The following is a 9,140-nucleotide window of genomic DNA, read 5'->3' on the forward strand; positions in this document are numbered from 1 at the left end:
TATGGAAGATCGCCGTCGCAAGTAAAAGGAAGAATGAAAAACGCAGTTGTCGTACGTAGTCCTTGTGGTGTGCCGCCTTCACAAGAAGATTTATCTATGGAAGCTTGGTCGCCACGGGTTGTCCTCGTCATGAACACTATCGTTATGGGTTGTCCTCGCCGCGAAAGCGGTTGTCACGCCATCAACTGAAGCTTTAGCTATGGAAATTTTTGTTATGGAAAATGGTGACCTTAAAAAAAAAGTTATTTTTCAAGAAAATAAGGACATTTTCCTTTGACTCACATTTTTCGCTTTTAACCAAATACTGAAAATTCATAAAATTATTTTCAGAAATTATTTTTCGAATTTTCAAACACACCTTACTGAGAAAATTCTTTGAATACAAAACAAATATTTTGGACTACCCAAATTTGATTTTTTTTTTTAATCTTCAAATTATGAAATTCTCTAAAAAAAAAACTTTGAAAAAATCTTTGAAAAATGTTGTTATGAAAAAAGCTAATGTTGTTATGATATTGTTTATGTATATTTTCTTATGGATTTATTATTATATATATTGTTTTAATTAGATTTATTATTATCAATATTATTTTTAGGAATTAAAACTTTAGCTTTAAAAAGTTCGGTTAATTGGTTAACCGACCGATTAACCGAAAAAAACTCTAGTTTAGTTAATTCGGTAATACAAAATTCGATTCGGTTAGTAGTTAAAGTTTTAAAATTCTGATTAAAACGATTCGGTTAACCGATTGCAAACCCCTAGTATTGATGTACAAAACTAAATAAAGAGCAACCCCATCTATGATTTTTTGTAGGGTCCAATATGAGTTGCAGGATAGAGGAGAAAGAGAGAGAGTGTGGGTATTTTGACAATCATTATTGCATGGACCATGGTCCACACAATTGTGTGGACCATAAATAAAAAGTACATTTTAAATATTCTAAAGATACATTATTTATGTATGTAATATACATTTTTTGAAAGTACATTTTTAATATATTAAGGGTACACTATTTTATATAATGTACCTTCAGTAAAAAAATAATGTACTTTTAATATATTAAAAATGTACTTGATATTCATGGTCCACACAATTGTGTGGACCATGATCTACACAATAATTTGAATTCATGGGAGAGATAACGGTTTTTGTGGGCTATTAGGAGTGTAGGATTAATGACACTTGGCATAATCCTATCACTCTCTTGATTCTGTTTGGTTCTGTTAAAGTAGTTAGGCACTTAGGCTGTAGCAGTTAGTTTAGTTAGCTTCTTTCCCTCCTTCCTGATGTATATAATCTTCTGCATTCAGTTGTGAAGAGCTAATGAAGGAAATACTTGTTTTCAACCACTCGTTTCCTCTTCTTTCTTTGCTCCTTGACATTGGCCTCAAGAGAGAAAAGAAAAATAGAGGAAAGACCGCGCATGATTTTTTGTGGTACATTTTAATTTTTAAAATAATAGGAAGTAATATGGAGGTGGGAGACATTGTCCCAATATCAAATATCAAATCAATAATAATAATAATAATAATAATAATAATAATAATATCCATTTTGGTCCCTCGACTATGTTAATACCCATTTTGGTCCCTCGACTATGATAAAATGACGTTTTTGTCCCTCTTTATATTTTATAACGGTGGATGGATGGCAATTGTAACGGAATACCAAATTGGGTATAATTTCACAAGTTAGAGGACTAAATTGGATAGTGACGGTAATAATGTTACCGGTAATAATAATACTATAATAACGTTATAAGAGAGCAACAATAGTTGTATTGCCTTTTGTCTCAGTATAGAAAGTACAGTGTGTCCTCCTCCTTGCTAGCTGAGGGGAGCTCTATTTATGCTAAGTCCTAACGGTAACAACATGAAGAGTCATAATTAGGGAGCTGAGGCTAACGACAATAGCATGAAGAATCATGAATGAGGCGCTCAGCTTTAATTCTTTCCCTTCAATGCAATGAATAGCCATAATGTTTTCACCCGTTGGTGTTCTGCCCGTTGGTGTTCTGCCCGTTGGAGTTCTGCCTGTTGGAATTCCACCCGATGTTGGGTTAAATATGGTGTCGGGTCAGGTGCTGCTTATGATCCGGGTCGGGTGCCAGCACCATTATCCTGTCAGATAGTTTTAATAGTTTGGGACTAAATTGCGCATTAGCTAATAGTTGAGGGACCAAAATGGGTATTAACTCTACACACACACACACACACACACACACACATACTTATATATATATATATCTATAATCGTTATACCGCGCACCAGGCCGCACATAGCAATGTGCGCCCCGCGCCTCCCAAAAAGACATCGTTTTGTTAAGTTGTTAAAAAAAATCATCTATTTCGAATGCACATAAACTCATAACAGAATACACATAATCTAACATAATACATAATACACATAAACTCTTAACATAATACACATAAACTATAACATAATACACATAAACTCATAACATAATACACATAAACTCTTAACTGAATACACATAAAATCTTAACTGAATTCACATAAACTGATAACACAATACACATAAACTTTTAACTGAATACACATAATGGGGTTTGATTAACACACACACACACAAATGAAATTATTACTAGGGCGCAAGGCCCAATAAAATATATACGAAGTCCAAAAGCATCGGTCCAAATAATAAATAGATAAGTAATTGAAGGACTAGTGAATAAATAGAATAAAATAACCTAAATTACGTTACCACCAAAATTTGAACATAGGCACACCAGCAAGAGGGAAGGAGACCAAACCACTAGACCAGGATTACAATCGTGTCTTAATGGATGCCTTACACGGACCAGACCCCCCCCCCCCCCCCATCCTTATATTACTAGAGGGACCACCTGCACCCTCCACATGTACAGTATCCAAGAGGTGTCAATCCCAACCAGACACGCGTCCCACGTTGTCTTGTCGTGAAACCGCCTCAACTCCTCTTCCATCCACCAGGCGCTACGTACCCCAGACCTTCCGCCAACCCCGCGAAGAACACGGTGAGGCACGGGCCAAGGCACGACAGGCGGCGTACCAGAGGGGCGTGGCACGCGCCCTGTCGCGCCCATGCGCACCCGGCCACCCCGGGTCACAAACCTAAGTTCATAGCAACATTCGACTTTGCCACTAGGGTCACAAATCAAGAATAAGTTCATAGCAGTAGGGTGTGATATATTTGCATACAGACACAATGTCAACCAAAGTCGAATACTTGGAACGGTAGCTCCTTGTTGCTTTAATCTTCTATTTTGAAAATTTTCATTTCTAATAATCACTGTTGTAAAAATCACGCCTAGGCGCTAGGCGCCCGGCCTCCTAGGCGGCCTAGGCGCCCGCCTAAGGGCCCTAGGCGGTCCCCCCACGCCTAGAGGGCGCCTAGCGATTTTTTCAACATTGCTAGTAATACACTTCCTCTGCTACAAGACACTACTTGTTTTTACAACAAGGAGCCACCGTTCCTCTTGAAGAACCTTTGTTTAGTTTTCTCAAGTTTCCTCCTTTTGAACATGCGATTATGTTAAAAAGCATTGACCACAAGGAATAGAACACTTATGCTCACTCCAACACCTGCTTGTGAAAACATTATTTCATTCAATTCATTAAAAGTTTTGGATTTAAGATAGATAGATGTACATTTTATATATTGTTGTGGCTTCTAAATTCAAATATTTATTTATTTGTATCCATACTTAAATAAAATGTTCATGACCAAAATATGCCTTTAATAATCAGGTATACAAGTGTATCTTGTGGATTGGATTCATTTAAATGATTGTTGTAGTTTTGTCGACAAGTGCAATAGTAGCTGCCTGAAATATTTACAGAATCTGCATTCTTTGGGAATTTGTTCTTCTTTTGGTTTTGACACTCGTTAATATCTTAAGAATCAATAAAAAGAGAATCATATTACTAATTAATTTTTCAATTAAATGATATGAAAAGCTAGATTATACTATCTTTGTATGATAAAGGAAACTCATAATCACTATATATCAAGGGTGTGCATATGGTAAATTCTACTTTGTGACCCTAGTGGCAAAGGACCACAAGGATAAACCAACCAAAGTTGTCCATAACTGATCGACTCAAATCAAGACCATACCATAAGGATAAACCTAAGTTGGAAACCTAAACTTCATCATTATCAACAATCCAATCTTATGCCAAACTTGCATCACTAGCAAGTAATAATTCAACATTTTACTCTTTTTTCCTTTTGTTCATCAAGTTTGCATTAAATTTCACAAAGACTAAATTGTTTAGACTGTTAGATTCCAACCTATTTCCTTTGTTTTTTTTTTTGTATGTACCTAAAATAGTACTCCGTAAAATGCAAAACATGTTACCTTAAAACTTAAAGTATCAAGTATCAACTATCATACTATGAGCAAGTATCAACTATCAAAGTATCAAGTATGTAACTTCTAAATAAAATAGCTAAGTAAAGTAAACAAAAATTAACTAACCCCATCAATTGTACTCCAATTCCTTTCACATCCCAAAGAACTTGAAGTAAGAGATAGAATCTCCATAGCAATTCTTTTCAAGTTTGGAGTTCCCACACCAAAAAGTTGACCAGCATGTAAAACTTTCTCGTATAATATATATATATTATATATTATGGGCCTTAATTATGTGTTGCAAGTTGACTAGGCCCATTAAGTAATTGGTTGGATTGGACATTTAGGTTTAAACCTGTATTCCACCAATATGCCTATATAAAGTCTGTATGGATGGTACTCATACTACTCAATACCAGTATGGGACAAAACGGCTAACGGTCTACCACACTGCCTCCGCTTCCATTACTACGAGGTTAGATCTAACATTTGGTATTAGAATCTTTATAATCTCTGTCTAGTTGATTGTATTGCCTAAAAATAAACATTAATTTTATATACATTAAGAGTTTTTTTTTCTTTTTTTTTTTTTTAGCGTTAAGCATGATTTTAATTTCTATTTTGAATTTCAAAAATTATGTCGTGATTTTGAGAACCCACCGCCATTGGATTTTGGCCGGAGGAATCGCGACGACTGGTTCTTGGGCGATTAAGGGTGATGTTGACGGGTTCTCCGCTGTGAGCTTTGTTGATGGGAGTGTTAGACTAAAATATCACATGCATCATTATAATATGTGATAATAGGATCAACTAACCTCCAGCCATAGTTCTTGATACGGTTGAGCGATCCGGACTGCTGCAGAGATAACGAGTGTTTTGTCTCTCACTTTTCTCAGCTCTCTCTAGATGGTGTATGAGGTATGTAATGTGAGCAGTGAGAGGACTAGTGACCTTATATAACCACTGGCCATCATTGTGGTTGATTGTCTTTAGGTTTCCTAAACCCTAACCAGACTCCTAATCATAATGGTAGTTTAGCTATTAGGTTATTAGTGTTACACCACATATCAAATACTGAATATTATCATAACTTATCCTAATGTTATAATAGTAGTAACGGATAAATGTTACATTCTCCCACTTGGTGCAAGCACTACCACTCAATAACAGAAAAACACCAACCATAATGATATGTTCTCATTAGCACGAGTAGTATCCATTATGATCAAATGCAAACTGCCATTGAGCACTTAATTAGGAAACAAAACCCAACAAAATAAACCTTATGTTTATTCCAAGTCCCTGAAGTACATTTTCTCATCAATATAAAGCAAATGAAGGTGTACACACTTAATTGAGAAAATGTCTGAATGCCAAAGAATTTTATTGAAACTGAATGTATATACAAATCACAAAGTGGATGAAAGTCTCATTTCCTGAACCAGATCCTTGAATTTAACTGAAGGCATGCATTTAGTCAAGGGATCTGCTAACACCAACTCAATATGAATGTGTTCAAAGAATACAACTTTATTTTTGACACGCTCCCTAAGTGCTAAGAACTTGATGTCGATGTACTTAATTCGACTCCCACTTTTGTGGTCTTAGCTAGGAAGACTGCAGCTGAGTTGTCACAATAGACTTTCAATGGCTTAGATATAGAATCCATAATTCTAAGCCCAGTGATACCTCGAAACTGGAAATGAACTCGGCTTCCATGGTAGAAGTAGCTATTAAGGACTGTTCACATACGAGGCTTGTTTTAAACCGTATATGGATTTCTTAAGCTTACATACTAAATGCTCACAACCCCTAGAAGAGAAACCTTTAGGTTGTTTCATATAAACCTCATCTTCTAGATCACCATTTAGGAAAGCGGTTTTCACATCCATTTGTTGCAACTCAAGATTGAAATGTGCAACTAATGCCAGAATGATCTGAAGTGAATCTTTCTTTGATACAGGAGAAAAGGACTCCTCGCAATCGATTTCTTCTTTTTGAGTAAATCCCTTGGCAACAAGCCGGGCCTTGTATCTCTTAATGTTGCCTAATGAGTTTCTTTTAGCCTTAAAGACCCATTTACAAGCAACGGCCTTGGACCCATTATGCAACTCAACAAGATCCCAAACTCCATTGTCCTTCATGGAATTCATTTCATCTTTCATGGCTTCTAACCATAAGTCAGACTGTGCACAATTTGTGGCTTGAGAGAATGTTTCAGGATCATTTTCGGCCCCTATGTCAGATTCTTGTAGATACGAAACATAATAACTAGGAACTGTTGATCGCCTTATCCGAGTAGACCGTCTTAAGGTTGGACCCCCACCGCCTTGCACAGGCTGCGGATCAACTACCTCTTTAGGAACTGGTGGCAGTTCTTGAATTGGTTCAGTCTGCATCGGCTCAGAATCTTGCTGTATATCCTGAATTGGTTCAACCATTGGTTCGAAAACTAGTTCAGGCGGTTGCTGTAAGTCCTGAACCGGTTCTTCCAAAGGCTGATCCTTAACAGTTTGTGGAATCTCAACGGTAGGTGGTATATCTGCAGGCGGAACTAAAGGAGCACTGCGGATAAGTACAACCCCACCAGTTGACGTAGAAGGTAGAGAGTCAGTATGATCGAAGGAAGAAACTAAGTCCTTAAACCGATCACTCCCACTAATCAAGTCATCTTCAAGAAATTTATCATTCTTTGATTCCACTACCCTAGTAGTATGAGATGGACAATAGAATCTATAACCCTTAGAAGATTGTGCATATCCAATAAAGAAAGAACTAATCGTCCTTGGGTCAAGTTTCTTCTCGTGTGGGTTATATATCCTCACTTTAGACGGACATCCCTAAACACGCATATGTTGCAAACTCGGTTTCCAACTTTTGGATAACTCAAATGGTGCCTTATGGACAGCCTTGGTTGGAACACGGTTTAATATATACGTTGCCATCTTAAGTGCTTCATCCCACAACGAATTTGGAAGCTTAGAGTTGCTAAGCATACTCCGCACCATATCCAGAAGGATCCGGTTTCTTCTTTCAGCTACACCATTTTGGTCCGGAGAACCAGGCATGGTGTATTGGGCAACAATCCCATGTTCTTGAAGAAACTTAGCAAAGGGACCAGGCGCTCGTCCATTCTCAGTATATCTACCATAGTATTCACCACCCCTATCAGACCTAACTATGTGTATTTTCCTGTTACATTGGTTTTCAACTTCAGCTTTAAATGATTTAAAGACATCCAATGCTTCATGTTTATGATGAAGTAAATACACATAGGAAAATATTGAGAAGTCATCAATAAAGGTGATGAAATATTTCTGACCAGGTATTGTCATATCAGGACAACATATGTCAGTATGAATAATTTCCAACAACGTTGTACTTCTATTGGCACCTTTCTTTGACTTGTTTGTCTGCTTACCCTTAATGCAGTCAACGCAAGTCTCAAAGTCAGTATAGTCTAGAGTAGAAAGTACTCCATCCTTTACTAACCTTTTAATACGCTCAAGGGAGATATGACCTAATCTCCGATGCCACAACATTGAGGAATTGTCGTTAATACTACACCGTTTGGTGCCGTTTTGAACATGTAAAGAATTGTAAACTGAATCATTCTTTAATTTAAGACGGAAAAGACCATTAGACAATGTACCAGTACCAACACAAGTATAATAATGAAATAACTTGATATTATTGGTATTAAATTCAAAAGAATATCCGAAGGGTACAAGTCTAGATACTGAAACTAAGTTCCTAGAAAAACTAGGAACATAAAATGTCTTTTCTAATGTCAATACAAAACCATTGTCCAAAACTAAATTGCAAACTTCGACAGCTTCGACTGGTGACGCAATCTTGTTTCCAGAGAAGATGCTACACTCAGTTCCCGTTGGCTGTCTCAATTTTGTCAAATCCTGCAAAGAGTTTGCAATGTGGATTGTTGAACCAGAGTCAACCCACCAAGAATTAGTATTAACTTCTGACATATTAGATTCGAAACAAACAAAAGAAGATGGAACATACCCAAGCTTAGCCACAAGCCTTTGTTCCTCCATTGCACACCTGGTTATCAATTCATTGATAGACCAGTCCACTTTTTGTGTGATGTAGGAAATCTTAAAAGGATTGTACTCCTGAGGGAGGGTATCAAGTGCAAAAAACACCAAATAATCATCTGGTACAAAGATTTCCAACTCCTTTAATTGAGCCGCAATATCCATGAGTTGCATAATGTGTTCACGCGTTCCCTTGACAGTGGAAAGACACAAATTTCTCAACTTCATGATTAGAGTCATTGCCAAAATTTTCTTTGATTCAATGAAGTTATCATCGATAGCTTTGAGCAAGGGTTTCGCTTTCTTAATGTTCTCAAAGCAAAAACGAATTTTTCTGGAAATTCTTGACTTAATGAAGAGCACACATAATCCATTGGATTTCTCCCATTGTGCGCGAAGCTGCTTGGCTTTGCAGGTGCTTTCTTCAGTAACCTCAGGGGGTTCCTCATTGAGAACAACGTAATCCAACTCTAATAATCTTAATTGCAAGAGAATAGCATCTTTCCACTCTTTGTGGTTATCTTCATTAAGGATTGGAACATTAATTTGTGTTTGGGTGACAGGATGAGTTGCTGTAAAGAATAATAATTAATGCTTGGTTAGAATTTTCGAGGCACAAAAAGAGAGAGAGAGATACTGAAGTACATAATATTACCAATGTAAAATTATGCGAAGGATAAATTCGGATGCCATAAAAATTGCCTGTGGGATAAATTTTTACGCATA

Source organism: Ipomoea nil, unplaced genomic scaffold (genome assembly GCF_001879475.1).
Source record: "Ipomoea nil cultivar Tokyo-kokei standard unplaced genomic scaffold, Asagao_1.1 scaffold1129, whole genome shotgun sequence".
NCBI lineage: Eukaryota > Viridiplantae > Streptophyta > Magnoliopsida > Solanales > Convolvulaceae > Ipomoea > Ipomoea nil.